The 16,755-nt window shown below is 38.1% G+C and overlaps 1 protein-coding gene across 1 annotated transcript in view; it reads left to right on the forward strand.

Moving 5' to 3' along the window:
- Nucleotides 1-1,294: 1,294 nt before the first annotated feature.
- robo1 (roundabout, axon guidance receptor, homolog 1 (Drosophila)) overlaps nt 1,295-16,755 on the forward strand; it is a 480,259-nt gene continuing 464,798 nt past the window's right edge. The window contains exon 1 of the mRNA XM_022679654.2: nt 1,295-1,509. The gene's annotated coding sequence lies outside the window, so the exon portion shown is untranslated. The remainder of the gene's footprint in view (nt 1,510-16,755) is intronic.

Genomic DNA, 16,755 nt, shown 5'->3' on the forward strand with positions numbered 1-16,755 from the left:
GACTGACTAGTAGTGTTCTGTACCCTGTGCTGAGATTGGCAAATAATTCATACTGTGTGCTTGTTGGTTCTCCACAGCTCCTACAGTTGGAAAAAATCGAATGTATTCGAGTCAGAAATACTGTAGTAAAATCAGGAAGAGAAAGTGTTTTTTTTTAAGATAGATCTTTATTGAACTTAATTATTAGATTTAAAAATATATATACAAAAAATTACATGTATTTTAACTATTTAAAACATGTACTGGTCAATCTCAGGCAGCTTTACTTAATTTTACGGTTTCTAATTCGAAGATGGTTACAAAACTCATGTGACATTAAAAAAGTCCACTTACTCCACTAACATTTTCTCTCAAGAAAGTCTTTATTTAAAAAAAAATTTTAACTGCATGTTCAAATAATTCATATTTATGTCAAAAACTCACTCCGGTTACTGGCACCTATTCCTGTTACTGGAACTCACTCCTGTTACTGTATAAAATGCATAATTTCCAGTTTACTACAGCAGACACACACACACACACACACACACACACACACACACACACACACACACACATTTAAAAGGTATCCACAAACATTTGTGACAAAAATTCAGTTTAGAGTATAAATTATTTTACCTGTTTTCATTTATACATGTTAAAATAAATGCCATAACCATGTTTAAAATATTTTATATTTGTTGTGAAAAATATACAGCAGCCTATTACTGTGATAATAATTAAAAAATGTGATTATTACTTTAACTATTAAGTTACATTATAACGTTATAGGTATTTTAATTGCCGTAAATGTGCAATATGCTTTCTAGGTCTTTGCTTCCAGCACGCTACTGTACATTTTACAGTGTTCTTTTTACAACATATATACATTTACAATGAGTTACTCATAGCAGAAAAAAATCTTTAAATCTTTTGTATTGAGCTGTGGAACAGTGGAACTGTGGTCTTTGCTGTGAAAGTGCTTCATTTTCAGGACTTCTGGAATGGGTTACCTGCTAGGGCCACCTACACCATGTGTTATAGATGTAGATGTAGTGGTGCTGTACCAGATTACCTCACATATAATACTGTGGCTTATTCACCACTACACTAACTATTCCAGCCTGGGGGAGGGACTACTAGCAGTGCAGAACTGGGCTGTACTAATCCCAGCGCAGGAGGCGGGGCACCACTATCCAGTCCCAGCATAAGAAACGCTGCCTTACTAACCAATCCTAGCGCAGGAGGCGTGGCTTTCCCGAAAACGGGTAGGGAAAAAGTTCCCACTCGAGCTGGTGCATGGTGAATGCGGTTGTGGAGCCGCTGTTTGAGCAGCGTGGTGGGTTTCTGCCCGTGACTCTGTTCTGCTCTGCGTGTTCTGCGTTTCTCCGCGTCTCACAGGAGAGGAGGAAGCCTGGCCAGTGTGGAAAGTTTGCGCACGTCTGGCTGAAGACATGGAGGTGTAGCGAGGCGCGGTGTGTGGTCTGTTCTGGGGTCAGTTCAGCGGGCAGCTTCGTAAAGGGAAAGTGGGTAAGTGTGAGGAGGACTTTATCGTTGAGATTGCGCTTTTACGCAGCGCGTTTTAGAAGCTGGGACGCGTGCTCTGGCGGTTTGTGAGGGTCTGAAGTTGAAGAACTTTGGTGGAGAGACTGTGATGATGATGATGATGATGATGATGATAATGAGGATGAGAATATGAAGGTGATGGAAGTTCTGGGACTGTCAGCAGCTCTGGAGAGAGAGAGCGCTCTGTTTCCAGCGCTCCGCTGTGCGGATGGATAAGTCGGAGCGCGGGACGTGCATTGAAGATAGAAAGACATGCAGGCAGGCAGACAGACAGGCACGTGCTGCTTAGATGCTTTGATGAAGATGATACCTGTGATCTGATGATATAGCACATGGGCACAGGTATTTAAGTATCACCATCTGGACTTGAACACTCGTATTACTTGTAATTAGTTTAGTAATCATCTTAATAATAGATCATACATTAGTGTGGTGAAACTTTAATTAATATTAATGGTTCTTAATTATGTTAAGGGTTAAGGAGGTTATCTTGTTTGAACAAGAAATACGTTCTTGATGCTTGCCCACTCACATCAACCAAACTGTGTACAAATTTGATCTGTACAGTTAAAAAAAAAACAAAAAAAACTTACAAATATTATATCTTATATATAACCTGCTAGGCTTCCTATACCATGCTTTAAAGTGATCGTTGGCATACTTAACACAAGTATCACCACTAAAGTTTACCACTAATGTTATCCTACTAACACATTATAGAATAAGGGGACTACACTACCAGCTCCTAGCTAAAGTACGTGCATCTGGACTTATATACTAAAGTTAGTTCAGAAATCATCTTTATAGTGGTAGATCAGTGTTGTGGTTCAGCCTAGATGTTACAAAGAGGTTCTTCAAGGGTTCTTTAGTAAAGACAAGGATTTAGGAGGTGAATCTGTTCTATTTTAAGAGTTTAAAGAGTAAAAAGTATTTTCCTGATGCTTGCCCACTCAGAGGATGTTATTACTGCATTATTACAATTTGATCTGTACAATAAAAAAAGAACTGTCATATAGGTCATATATCTACTAGGCTAGGCTATTTACACCATGTGTTGCAGGGATGCTTTACCAGATCACCAGATCAGTGAGCCATTCCAACAAAAAAAACATATGTCAATCGTTTCTCTCTTTTGGAAAAAATAAGTTATTTTCTTGTTTTTTAGCTATTTTAAAAGTTATTTTATTTTAGGTGCCTTTAATGCCATTAATGAAGAAACGTAAGTCTAAATAAAGAAGCACAAGCTTGTTGTGAAATGTAAAAAAAGAAGAAAAGGAACAAACGGTTGACGTTAGGTAATACAATGAAGGGGCTCAGATATCACCGCTTACTTTAACCACTAAATTCAGTGTTTTGCTTTAATCTAAATATTGGACAATTTTATCTACTAACTAAGTATAGCATAGGGAAGTGCACTAATAGCTCCTAGCTAAAGTATCTCTATCTACAATAAATCTTTTTACTGTAGTTAGTTCAGCTATGTTATGCTTGGTTTTGCTTCTCTTGTACCATGCTTTTTTCCCCCACAGTGCATTTCTAGTATATACTACCTAGTTTTGGAGCCAGTCATGCTCTCAAAAAAAAAGGTTATTCAGGGTTGATTGTAAAGGCAGTGTCTCTGTGCAGAACAAAGACAACTCAATGAACCATTTGTATGCTTAAGTGCGTATTTGTCTGGTTATAGACGTGTATAGCTTTGGACTGATACTCAGGTTATTGGGTTCATGCATAATCTAAGTAGTGATTGACTTCCCTTGCTTTCCAGGTTGTCCAGGCAGCTTCTTGTCTAAACTTTCTGTACCTTGCTTGGACTTTAGTATGAGTAGTAGAGTTTTTTGCAGTGTATTTTGATGAACGTTTGGTTGGTTTGTTGTATATCATGGTTTTATACAATACTAAATATGGCTACCTGACTCATAATAATGGCAGAACCTTTATTTATTGAACATTTTGGTTGGGTTGTTGTATTCTCATGGTTTTGTATATGAGAGAAAAGGGTTTTCTGACTCATACTTGTTCTCGTTAAAACTCTTTAAAATAAGAATAATAAAACATTTTAATTATTAGAAGGTCCTGTTGGTTTGTTGTATTCTTGTGGTTCAATATAATTTTGAAAATGGTTATTTGATTCATACTTAAACCTTTTTTTGGGGAAGATTTTTGTTAGTTTTTTTGGATTCTTATGGTCCTGTACATATTAATTGTAGTACCTTTTATATTAAGGATTTGGTTTATTTCTTGAAACTTTGTGGCTCTATACAGTACTGAAATCAGCTAGTGGAACCTTTTAGGTGCTATATGGAATAAAGATTTGATTATGTTGATGTAATGTTATAGCTGTATGTACTACTGAATTGTTTCTTTTATTTTGATACCACAAGTTGAACCTGTTGAGGTGCCTTATAGAACAATTATCTTTACTTTTGTTAGTAAAACAATTTATTCAAGTAATTTACAAGATGCTGTACTTGTACACTTGGAGTCCTTTTAACAGGATTTGGGTTTAGATTTGGTTGGGTTTTCAGATTATTTTCAGATTATACTAAATAGAACCAACCATTCCTATACTAAAGAACCGTGCATGAGCCCCCCTTTTTTCTGCAGTGATTCCAGTATTTACTAACTACTAACTTCTGGAGACGGTGGACAGTCTTTCACAGTGTCTAGGTCACAGGTTTTATAGGCGATAAGCCCAAAATAAAACCTGAAGAAGCCCAAGAAACTGGCTGCAGTTCCCTAGAGTAGACTCTGGATCCGGAGCTGTCCCCTCGCTGTGGTGCTGAAAGTTTAAACGCGAGTCAATGGCAGACAGCAGTGCGGGTGTGTGCTCGGTACGCGTGTGGTGTTTCCACAGGATGGGTAATGTCCTTCATAAATGTATGAAATGAAGAATAGCCCCATGAATTAATCATCGATCTCACAACGTGCACGGTTTGTGTAATGCAGTGATTATAACGTGGCCTTTTGTGCTGTGCTGTGCTGGGCTTTGTACCCTAGAGAAAGCAGCACTCCGGGGTCTTCTATGAAAATTAGTGCTTGCACACTCTTGGCAAAAAAGGGCACATAGCAAAATATATAAATTACAAGACACTATACTTGATTATGAAGAACCATTTACTGTTTATAGGTAAAGATTTGTCGATTTGTCATATTTATCAATTCAATTGTAGACTACAATGTTCATATTTCAATAAACTCAATTTGGAATTAATATTTTAATGGTTCTGTATGGAACTGAAAATGGTTCATTGATTCATAAAAAAATATGAAACCTTGCAGTTAATGATTTGAGTGATTTTTGTATTGTGATAGGTGCATATACAGTATTAGAGTTGAACCTTTTTTGGTGCGGTTTGGTTGGTTTTGTGTTTGTATTGTGGTTTATCTTTTTATTAACAAAATGATTCACATTGAAAGGTCTACAATAAAGCCGTAAATAACTGTAACATTAAATTGCATTACTCGCATTCAGCAACAGAGGAAGCTCTTCAGATAACAGACTTTGGTCCCATGATGAGACTAAAGGCAGAGTAAGGTAGAGTGAGGTAGAGTGAGGTAGAGGTCCACAGCAGTGTTAATTTCGTTGACTTTTTTCAAGACGAAAACAAGGTTGATAACTAAATGAAAAAAGCTTAAAAAAACGATGACAAAATTAATTGATATATTTGTCAACTAATAAAAATGCAATGAAAATGTTTGGCAGGGACGACAGTTAGCAGGGACGGAGTTAGGGCTGGAGATACAACTAGCTCCTTTGAAAGCTGTGTTTTAACCATTCAAATGCTTTAATTAGGGTTTTTACATTCCGTATGTCTAATTTTGACCTGATTTCTAGAACAAAAAATTTAATTTAAAATATTTACAGTCACTACAGCCTACAATAATAATCTATGTTAAATCATATATAAATATAAATATATTTTACATTCAAACATTAATAATATTACACAACTGGTTAATAAATGTTTTATTTAGTAAAAGTGTAATAATTCAAGGGAACTGATGAAAAAGCATTTACATTTACACCCTTCCAACATTTTAGTCGACTAAATCGACTAAGTTTTAGTCGACTATATTCTTATGATAATTAGACAACTAAAACTAGACTAAAACTAAAAACATTTCAGATGACCAAATAATGGATAAAACTAAATGCCAAGCCAAATGCAGAAAAACCTTGCGCGTGTTTTCGCTCCTGAAAGTCCGATCCAAAGTCCAAAACCATGGTTCATATCTTTGTTATACTGTATATGCATTGCAGTTTAGTGAGCAGACTAAAGAACTTTACTAGTACATCATGAGGTCATCAGCTAGGTGGGCTAGTTATTTATGAGTTCAGAGGGTTGCTTAGTGAGGTATTGTGATGAATTCTAGCGTACACGTGCCCCCCACAGCATAATGAGTGTAAAATATTATTTTTAGATTCCCTTTCTTAGATTTCTGTTCATAAATTAGGGTTAATCTACTGTTACAGAAAATGCATGAATTCCCAGTCTAAATGTTTGTGATCACATTGCTGCCTGATTTCAATTATTTTTTCCTCTGCTTTGTTTGAATCTTAATTTTCTGTAATTGGTGTTTTCTAGTGTCTGAACCATCTAGAAAAAAAAATTCATACTGCAGAAGAACCAAATCATGGTTCAGTAGATCCGGACCTAGACCACCTCTTTTGGTCGGATCAAACTCTGGTGCTTTGGTCTGGCCCGTGTTTTTTTTTCAGCCGGCCCCTTTCACATCTGCTACTTTTGTTCGGACCCAAACTGAAAAGTCAGAAAGTCTGGATCAAAGAAGATAAGTGTAAAAGCACTCTAAATTTATTTTGTTTTTACATTGACATTGGGATTTCCAACAACATTAACGCACTTGATGCATCTTAATTTTCGTCCATATCATGCACTCCTACTCATAACAATAGCAAAATATATTTTTTTCAGTGAAGGTTTGATTGGTTTTGTTGTATTGTCATTGTTCTGTATAGTTCTGAAAAAAATAAAACAATGATTGAATAAAAAAATTGATATTTGACACCATAAATTGATAATATACTGAAAGCGAAATCGGTATGATATATTGTGATATCATTATTTTATCCCACCCCTATTCTGTATAGTACTGAAAATGTTTTTGGATAACAGTAGAACCTGGGTTGGTGTTATTTATATGGTTTAACCATATTAGACCCTGCGTCCTCATAAGGGGACATTGCATTTCTGATTATCTGCACCATGATTCTTAATTTTTTTAAACGTTGACCCTTTGGCCTCATATGAAGACACTGTCTGAACCATCTAGTGGTCACGTGACAACATTACACTCGATTGATAAAAAAAAGATGGTGGGAATCCTAGTCAAAAGTTTCTACAGCCAGTCCAGAAAGAAACATAGGCCGGGTAAATATTCTTATCCAATTTTGTGTTTGAAACTAGTTTACTTACCTACTTGGTCCTCCTGATCCCAAATGGTAAAAATGAGTTCAATCTCATACCCAGTATAAGTATACTGTATTTTGTAAAAAAAAAAAAAAAATTCCTGTACAAAGACAAGGTTTAGTATTCATACTTGTTAGGTCCTACTAATTCAAAATAGCTAAAGTAAATTAAATATGCACAGCAAGCAAATGTCCAGCACGTCCAGGAGGTTAATTGTTGTTTAATATACCATTTACAAGTCATTATACTTGAATACCAAGAGGCATTTAACCATGTATAGATTTTGATGTTTTTTTTATTTATAGTTCTATACAGAACCATTGCCTTTACTACATAATCTATTGTAAGGCTCCTTTTTCAAAGGGTGTATGGTGACGTGTTGATTGTTCCTGTACCGAATGGATTTTAGAAGCAGTACAATTTCAGAATTCAGAAAGGAAATATCAGGTTCACTTTAGAAAATATGCTTTTTTTCATGCACAAAGAGTGAAGGGAAAGTGCTTTGAGGAATATTATATGAGTGAGTGAGCCGGTCTGCCTGTCTTTGCATGTGGAATTGCTTCAGTGAAAAGAGCACCATTCAGCCACACAGAAATTTGCTGGCAATTTGATTTCATTCACAATTATCATAAACCCACTGGCTGCAAGACCGCTGTGCTATTTGAGTGCACTCTTCCTTTCTGCTGTTTACTCCTGAAATGCAGTGCTTTTTTGGAAGTTCGCTCTAATACCAGCCTGCCAGGGAGCCTTTTGGGGAGCAGTAAAGTGTGACTGGTTTTAAATCCTGTGACTTGTATTCCTTGTGGAGTTCGATTAAAATGTGAATTTGGGGGGGATTTCGGCGAGCAGGTGGAGCAGCGGTGTGTAAAATACTCTATTTCTCGCTGGCCCTGGGCATCTTTATGCCACCGGTCCCATGTGTGACCTCCACCGTGGCATGTGCCTCACCTCACTGAGTCTGCTTGTCCGCCATGCCAATTTCTGGAGGGCATGCCCCAGTAGATGGCTTTGGAGCTGAGCCAAGCTCAGCAAGATTTCAATCTCTTTTCTATCTCCTCTTCATTTGCTATGTGTAACCGATCCAGAGGGCTACAAACGTGAATGCACAGGCCAATATCATGGACACATGGATATAAAATCTTTAGCTGATGCAATGCTGTTCGGAAGGAAGAAAAAGGTAACCAGGAAGAACAAAGGATCAATACATTAGACTCATCTGGACAATTCATTTATTGAGAAACGTATACAGTGTAAAGTGGTTTGTAATGCATGTGTACTGAAACATGATGGATGTCTCGACATGGAGTTTTAGAAGTTTCTAATACTGTCCTGCGATAATCCATCCCATGCAGCAAGAAATTTCGCAGTAGGGCGGAACCCTACTGTGATATAATTATATTTCAACATCACTCCGACCAAGGCTGTTTTCAACATAATTAATTAAGAAAACAGGGATTAATTTAGCTTGGATATACAGTTAGCATGGCCAGTTAGCCGTTAGCAGCTAGCCATCTCCATTAACACCAGCAGTTTGTTAGCCTAGCTAGCATTGGACCCACAGCAGCATTCTAGTGTTGTAAAGGTATTTACTACAGACTGTAGTAAACTACAGTCATAATCCACATATCCTATAAAACCACAGGACCTACAAAAACTAACCAGCACAAACACACCCATCTGCTGTTAAAAATAGTGATTAATTTAGTTTGGTAATACAGTTAGCATCGCTAGTTAGCAATGTTAGCCATCTTCAGTAAGATCTGCAGTCTGTTAGCCTGGCTAGCATTGAGCCGACAGCTGTAATCCAGTGTTGTGAATGTAACCGGTAACTAACTCAAGTGAACTACAGCCATAATCCACATCTAATCAGCACCAATAATTCAATCTGTTATTAAACAACAGTGATTAATTCAGCTCAGAAATACAGTTAGCCGGTTAGCCGTTAGTCATAGCAGCCAATCTACTATTATCTATCATAATACAAGTCATCAGATCAGCTTGTAGACTTACACTTGTGAACCAAGAACAATAAAGAAAATCTATTTTATTTTATTTTTACCTCACAAAGTACATTTTTGATCAAAACATGGTCAAACATCTAAATTCTCTTAATAATTGCATCTAATTGTAAGTGTTTTAAGCAGAGCTGGTATAGATTATTACTGCAGTACAACACATTCCAACTATTAATGTAAAAATGTCTTAGAGTATAGTTATTCTTTAAGATGTATTTGAGTAACCGCTGGCATGTGTGACCTTTTCCTAAAAATTCTTTGTTACTTAAGTGAATAAAGGTGCATCAAACTATATAAAATTGGTCTTGGGTCATGCAGGATATCAGTATCATAAGATATTGAGCTATAAGATGTTCGCTTTGAACATTTTATTTTGATTTCATTTATCTTGAGAGATTTAAGCTGAAATTAAAGATTAGTAAAGCATTTGTGATGTTAAGAATAAAAAAAAAATTGGGATATTAACCACGCCTCAAGTTCCCAAGCTCCTCCCCCTGGTCCTATATATAGCTGCCAGGTGCTCCTCACCTTTGTGACTTTTGACCTCGCACCCACCTCCACCCCATCACCACCCTCATCTTAATCACTCACCTAGCTGCGGGGGGGGGGAAGGGGGGGGACCTGGCTTGAGAACAGTCTAAAGCTGTTCTGAGCTGTACCCCAAGTAACAACATCACAGTTCCCCTCCCCGCATCATGTAGGCGGGGTTCATTATAGCAAATAAACATTTTATGTTTACCTTTCTTCTAGACTTGTGCTTTAAATAAACAACTTTATTCTGACCAGATTGTTTTACAAGTCAATATTGCCTAGATGGACAGCACTAAAAAAGTAAACCTGTAAACCTGCGGTGTTAAAGGCAATGCAGGTGAAAATTTGGGTGCACCTAGCGTTTGTGCTGGTGAACCTAAGAAAAAAGGGTGCACAAAAAAAAAAGGTATGGCTACTGTTTTTTTGGCCACTTAAAGTGCCTGTAATCAGACACTGAACTAAACTGAAACCCACACCTTTCTGGACATGTGACCACAAAACGTTAACCTTGGCACTGACCCACGGTGATTTCACACACAGATTCATTAGGCATCTCCAATCTGCTCTTGTCTTCGTTCTTTCCATATTTGCACCTAAACCTGTTTATTAGAAAATGTATTAGAAATTCCCTGGTTCTTGTCCTCAGTTTCGCCTGTATGAATTCAGAACATGTGTTTACCTCAGCACGCCTGGCTTGCTTGGAAATCTCAGCGCCGGCTTGTCTCATGGCCATGATAAATACTCACACAGTTTGATTACCTGTCCTGAATATATCTCTCCGCAGCAAAATGAATCTCTGCAGCCAGCAGCCATGTTCTCATCCAGAAAGCCCTCACTGTGTACACCATTCATTCTGTGAATGCAGGGAAAGGTAAATACAGGCCTGGGTGCACTTCACACACAGACACGTGTTATTATTCTCTATCCATCTGTTCCTCCATACCAGTACTACTGCCACTGCCTACACTCTACAGTCCCAACAATACAGGTGCCAAACTTCTGTGCACAGGTCCATATAAGAACCATATTTGCTTATACAAACAGCCTTTCAATAAATGGTTAGTAAGAGAATTATTTTGTTAGACAATGAAACTGAAACACCTGTCATTTTAGTGCGGAAGGTTTCATGGCTAAATTGGAGCAGCCTGGTGGTCAATCTTCATTAATTGCACATTATTGCACCAGTAAGAGCAGTGTGTGAAGGTTCAATTAGCAGGGTAAGACAGGGTTTAACAGTTTTGCTCAAAATATTGCAATGCACACAACATTATGGGTGACATACCAGAGTTCAAAACAGGACAAATTGTTGGTGCACGTCTTGCTGGTGCATCTGTGACCAAGACAGCAAGTCTTGGTGATGTATCAAGAGCCACGGTATCCAGGGTAATGTCAGCATACCACCAAGAAAGACCAACCACATCCAACAGGATTAACTGTGGACGCTGTAAGAGGAAGCTGTCTGAAAGGGATGTTCGGGTGCTAAGCCGGAATGTATCCAAAAAACATAAAAACACGGCTGCCCAAATCACGGCAGAATTCAATGTGCACCTCAACTCTCCTGTTTCCACTAGAACTGTCCGTCTGTGGTCTAAGACCAGGTGTTTCAGTTTCATTGTCCAACCCCTGTAGGTTTTTAAAATGAACTTTGAGTTGTAATGGAACCTTAATGCCTTTGGATATATCTAAGACTCTTCTGATCTTCTAGGGAATTACTCAAATAACACTTGGCACCTTTTTTTTGAAAAGTGTTGTCTCTCTATATCTATCTATCTCTCCATCTTTATCTCTTTTCTTCACTCATGTTCTCTCTCTGTTTCATTGTTCTCTCAGCTTGTCTCTTTTTCTGTCTTTTTCCCTCACTTTATGTTATCTCTCTCTCTCTTTTGACTGATCCCTAGCTTTTGTCACTCATGCTCTGTTTTACTGTTTTTTGCTTTTTCCCTCACTCAAGTTATCACACTTTTCTCTCTTTCTTTCTCTCTCTCTCTGTCTCTCTTTCATTAATTGGACAATTATTAAAACAGTTAAAACAGTGGCAGGTCCAACTGTCAGGTAGAAACTTATTATTAAATATTATCAGTGAAAAAACCTTTTAATCGTCTTAATCTGCGGTTGGCTTATCTATCGCTTATGATGGGGCAAGCTTTACAGATTATTAAAATCAACATATATTAAAATTTCCTATTTTTAAGTTGGTTGGAACAGTATTGTCCAGATTAATAATTCTGCGTTTCAAAGAGTACATACCTACTCTAATTCATTATGTAAAATTTGGAGCTATGACCAAGTTTTTCCCAACTTTAGCTGAAGCTGACCCAAACTTTGGAAGCAGCAGTAGCTTCAAAAGAATATATTTGCGGTTAGATTCCATTTACATTCATGTAATTTAGCTAACACTCTTATCCAGAGCAACTTGATGATCACTCCCACATGATGAGGTAGCTCACTGGCAGGGAGTGGTGTTATCCACTGCACCACACCACATCAATGGATCATAGTTTGCAGTCAGTTGCATATGATAAACACAGTATTTCTGGTTGAATGGAGGAAGTGTAGCCTGGAACTGACCTGGAATCAGATAAAATGATTCAGCACATGCTAAATTAGAGAAGTGTTGATGTTCTACATGGGTACTGGAGAGATAGCAATGCTGCGTAGGTTAACAGGAACTATATTACAGTATCTTCCTCTGATGTTCTATACGCTTGTTCTGTTCTGCCTAGTCACTTACCCATTTAGGACAAACTGAATTGGTATTCACCCCAACGAGCAGCTTTTAAAAGAGCCTGAGGCTACAGACCTTTTGTTTTTGGTGAGGGTGATTTTATTAGCTGCCCAGGATGCAACAGGGGATGTGTTCCTCTGGGCTGGTTTGATTGAATCGTCTCCAGTCTTGAATGTCTGCTCATGCCTTAGGGGGTGTGTGTGGCTGTGTGTTGGGAATGACTCTGACCAGGTTACCTTGACCCCTGTGCTGTGAGTAATCCGGCCCTGTTGACGTGTCACACAGGGCGGTATTAATATTGTGTGTTAACATGGCCTCTCTATTATTTAGGCCTTATTTGCCTTTGTTGTTGCTATAATTGAATGGAGTGGATTTATATACAGTATGGGGCAGTTTTCAGGAGAGCGATTAAGACTACACAGAAACCAATTCCTGTATTTTTTTAACAGTAAAAAGTTACATCTTTCCTATTGGCCCTTGAATTTTTTATTTGCATAATGAGCATGTCCCCTCGCCCTTAACTCACCATCAGATTGGAGCCTTGACTAGATATGGTTATTGTAAATAATATTTACAGTATTACAATGTATTTATTTATGCCAAAAAAACATATAAAAGCTAAAATACTCGTATTAACTTACTTACAGTAAATAACTATTTTATAAAATATTTTACAGTAAAATGCTGCAATCTTTTTCCACAGTGATTATTATAATTTTACAATTCTTTGTTGAATTTGTTAACTTTTTTTACTCTTACCTTTCTGTAAAATCTACAGGAATTATTTTACAGTGTAGGCAAAAGCACATCTACCACATGCAGAAACGTCTTGAATTTTACAAAATTAAAATGTAACATATAGAATCTACTCAATGTATTTGAAGCAACAATTTGCACTCATTTTGTTTGAGTAGAGTTTAAATAAAAAAGAAATAAAAATACTCCATATTTTACTTCATATTTTGATTAAAAATTACCTTAATTATTCAATTAAATGTATACAATGGTTGACTGCCAGCCTGCAGTGTTATAGGCCATAAGCGCAAGTTACCATTTTATTTTCTGAAAAGCATGACTTTATGCTGGCTGAATACTGCAATACAGTAACTTAGCAGTGTCTCAACTGCCAATATATAACCCTGTATTTTACTGTTCATTTACAGTGAAATTATTTACAGTGCTTCATTAAGTTACTGTACCATTAGGCAGCATATTAGTATCATCACTATTAATATCCATATTCTCATATTTTTTGTTCTGTTTCTTTCTGAATCAAATACATATGACCTGCCATTTTGCATTATCAGATTTTTTAAAGTAGATAAGGAGAACAAACTCAAACAAATGAGACAAAATTATAAGACTTGGTGATCCATTCATGGATGATCACTGACTGTAAATAAATCACAGATAGCTTAAGCTAAATTAATCTCTATGGATATGGAGACAACTACTTTTTGACCTACTGAAAACATAGACATATAGATGCTGTTATTAATCCAGTTATAACATTAAAATTCATAATGAAAGGTCCGCAATACAAATCAACAGAAAACAAATTCTATTGTTTCCCACACTGCAGGAGTGTGGCCTAAACAGGGTCTGTCTATTATCACTATGCTTATGCCAGGTGTGGGCAAGAATAGAGGAACAGTGGAACTCTGGAATGATGTTTATCTCTCCAGTACTTTTGAGATGAGTTGGGAATGGGTTGGGTTGGTGATCATTCAACATCCAGACCTTTGCAGCCTTCATGGGTGTGGTAGTGGGAGGGGGGGGGGGTGGACCGGACTACCCAGGGCCCGGAGAGGGGCCCATGAAAACATTTCCACTGACATTGAGAGTGTACAGGGCCCAGAATTTGCTGCCGCGCCCCTGGCAGCCTTTCCAGTGTTTTTGTTGCTGATTTTTGTACAGCATTAGCAGTGTTATTATACAACACTGTAATCAATTTTGTAGCAGTTCATGATGTGTTTTTGAAAAGCGCTTCTAGCATTCCATTTTAATTCGTATTTTATCATCTTTCATATGCCAAAGTATGATATTCCAGTAAAAGTGTTTCCTTATTTATTTATTTTCCTCTTAAAGAATTACTGAGACTATTACTGAGTTCCCTTGTGTTCTCCTTGTGTCCTGAAATGCTCAGCACTGACAGAGATATTAGCTCTCTACCTTTTGTGTCTTAATCATTATTCCAGCATGTTTCAGCAAGCTAGCCTTTAGCAAGCCCTAAAGCACCTCAGCTTAGAATGTGTTTATGGTGGTACAGCGCTACAGTCAGGGCGAGAACGACAACACCATCTGTGGAGAACCCCACAGCCTGCAAACATTTAACCTTTTCCGAAAAAAAAGCATGTCTTCTCCCTTTTTTGTGTTCCTACCGCAGAGAAGTGCTGCATTATTTAAGAGGTTTTAATGTCATAAAACAGCTTGGCTCTCAGCGGGGGGGCTGGGAAATAATTGGGGCGTTTTTCATCCTCGGTTCTCCTCGAATGTGCTTTGTAAGTCGGGACTTTCCTGGGCGTCCCGCAGCCCGTGTGAACTGTGGCCAGAACGGCTCGTGCCTCCCTGGGGAGGAAGAGGCCGCTTTGACTGTCGGCTGCTTCTGTGAATCCACTTCCTTCTCTGGAGAATCAAGTCCGAGAGTTAAAAAACCCACCCCTGTGCCTTTCATCCTCAAAGACCATCATAGAAGAATTCCAGTTAATTTCATTACACTAAACAGTGCATGCAATACTGTATCAGAGTATGAGACTACTGTCATTTTAGTGTGGGAGGGTTCATGGCTAAATTGGAGCCTGGTGGCCAATCTTCACTAATTGCACATTGCACCAGTAAGAGCAGAGTGTGAAGGTTCAATTAGCAGGGTAAGAGCTTTAACAGTTTTGCTCAAAATATTGCAATGCACACAACATTATGGGTAACATACCAGAGTTCAAAAGAGGACAAATTGTTGGTGCACGTCTTGCTGGCGCATCTGTGACCAAGACAGCAAGTCTTTGTGATGTATCAAGAGCCACGGTATCCAGGGTGATGTCAGCGTACCACTAAGTAGATAAACCACATCCAACAGGATTAACTGTGGACTCTGTAAGAGGAAGCTGTCTGAAAGGGATGTTTGGGTGCTAACCCTGATTGTATCCAAAAAACATAAAACCACGGCTGCCCAAATCACGACATAATTCATTGTGCACCTCAACTTTCCTGTTTCCACCAGAACTGTCCGTCGGGACAATAAATTATTGTGGTCTAAAACCAGGTGTTTCAGTTTCATAGTCCAACCCCTGTATCATAATTTTATAATAGGTATTATACACTCATACTTGTACAAAAATAGCTGCACCCAGAAGGAATCAACTGATTTGACTTAGTGGAGACAATCAACGAATTGTGGTCAGCACCAGTATCAACAGTTTGCCAGCAAAACCATTTTAAATCACCTTCCCCAACATTACGTTAATGAGGTTCTTCAATCACGGGATCATTCTACCTTTTTCCAACAGGAAAATGCTCATCCACATACTGCTGCTGTTTTAAGGGTTTGCTTTGTAAACACAGATACTATGCCATGGCCAGCTGCATTGCCAGATCTGCATCAAATTGAAAAAATGTGGGATGCTGTTGCACTTTTTCCAATAAACAGTTTCTTCTAATAACAATACTTTAGCAGCAGCTTAGTTTAGTTATCTTGTCATCAAATGAGATGTAAGGCTTGATGTGGTCAATGATCCATTTACTGTTTATTTAACTGCTGTCCAAGGTGCTGCCAAAAGCTTTTATTGACACCAGTTCAAAAACATTCATCCATTTTTGCTGTGTTGTCCAGCTTCCATGATCGTTAAGAACCACAGCTTGTCCATTTCTTGGAAAGTTGTTTGAGCATTTAGCATTTCTCGACCCACAGTGTCAAATTTGGACCCAAAATAAGTCCTAAGCCCTATCCAGACGGGATTAGTTTCTCAGGGGGTCCTGGGGTAATTTACTCTTATATGGGGGGTTCCTCTGTGATTGAATTCCCATCCGAATTGGCTGTGTATTTATTTTTCTCAGACGTCCTCTGAGAAAATTACAGGCTGAAAAACCTTCTGTTTTTCGCTGAACTATGTGGTCCTCCAGTAATTTTAGTCCCGCCCAGATCTCTGAGTTTCGTTACCTCGCCTTTCGTTACCTTGCCTAAAATAGATTTTTGTCCACTGCTACGCATCGTAATTACACTTCAGGCACGTGTTTCCACAGAGATCAATGTAAAGACAACAGCGAGGGGAAATGGGGAGGAGGATGCAAGAGTTTTATCACTAAACTCATTACTATCACTATTACTATGAAATATATTTAACATAAGTCCCTCTGAGAAACTGATCCCATCCAGACAGGGCTATAGAACGCATTACCACCTAAGTGAACGTAATAATTGTGACCGGCAGTGTCTGGCTAGAATTGTCCATACAAACAGACAAGCGGCTCTAGCAGAAAATGAAATCCACGTTTAATGCATACAGTGTACACAACT

This window comes from Astyanax mexicanus, chromosome 18 (genome assembly GCF_023375975.1).
Source record: "Astyanax mexicanus isolate ESR-SI-001 chromosome 18, AstMex3_surface, whole genome shotgun sequence".
NCBI classification, from domain to species: domain Eukaryota; kingdom Metazoa; phylum Chordata; class Actinopteri; order Characiformes; family Acestrorhamphidae; genus Astyanax; species Astyanax mexicanus.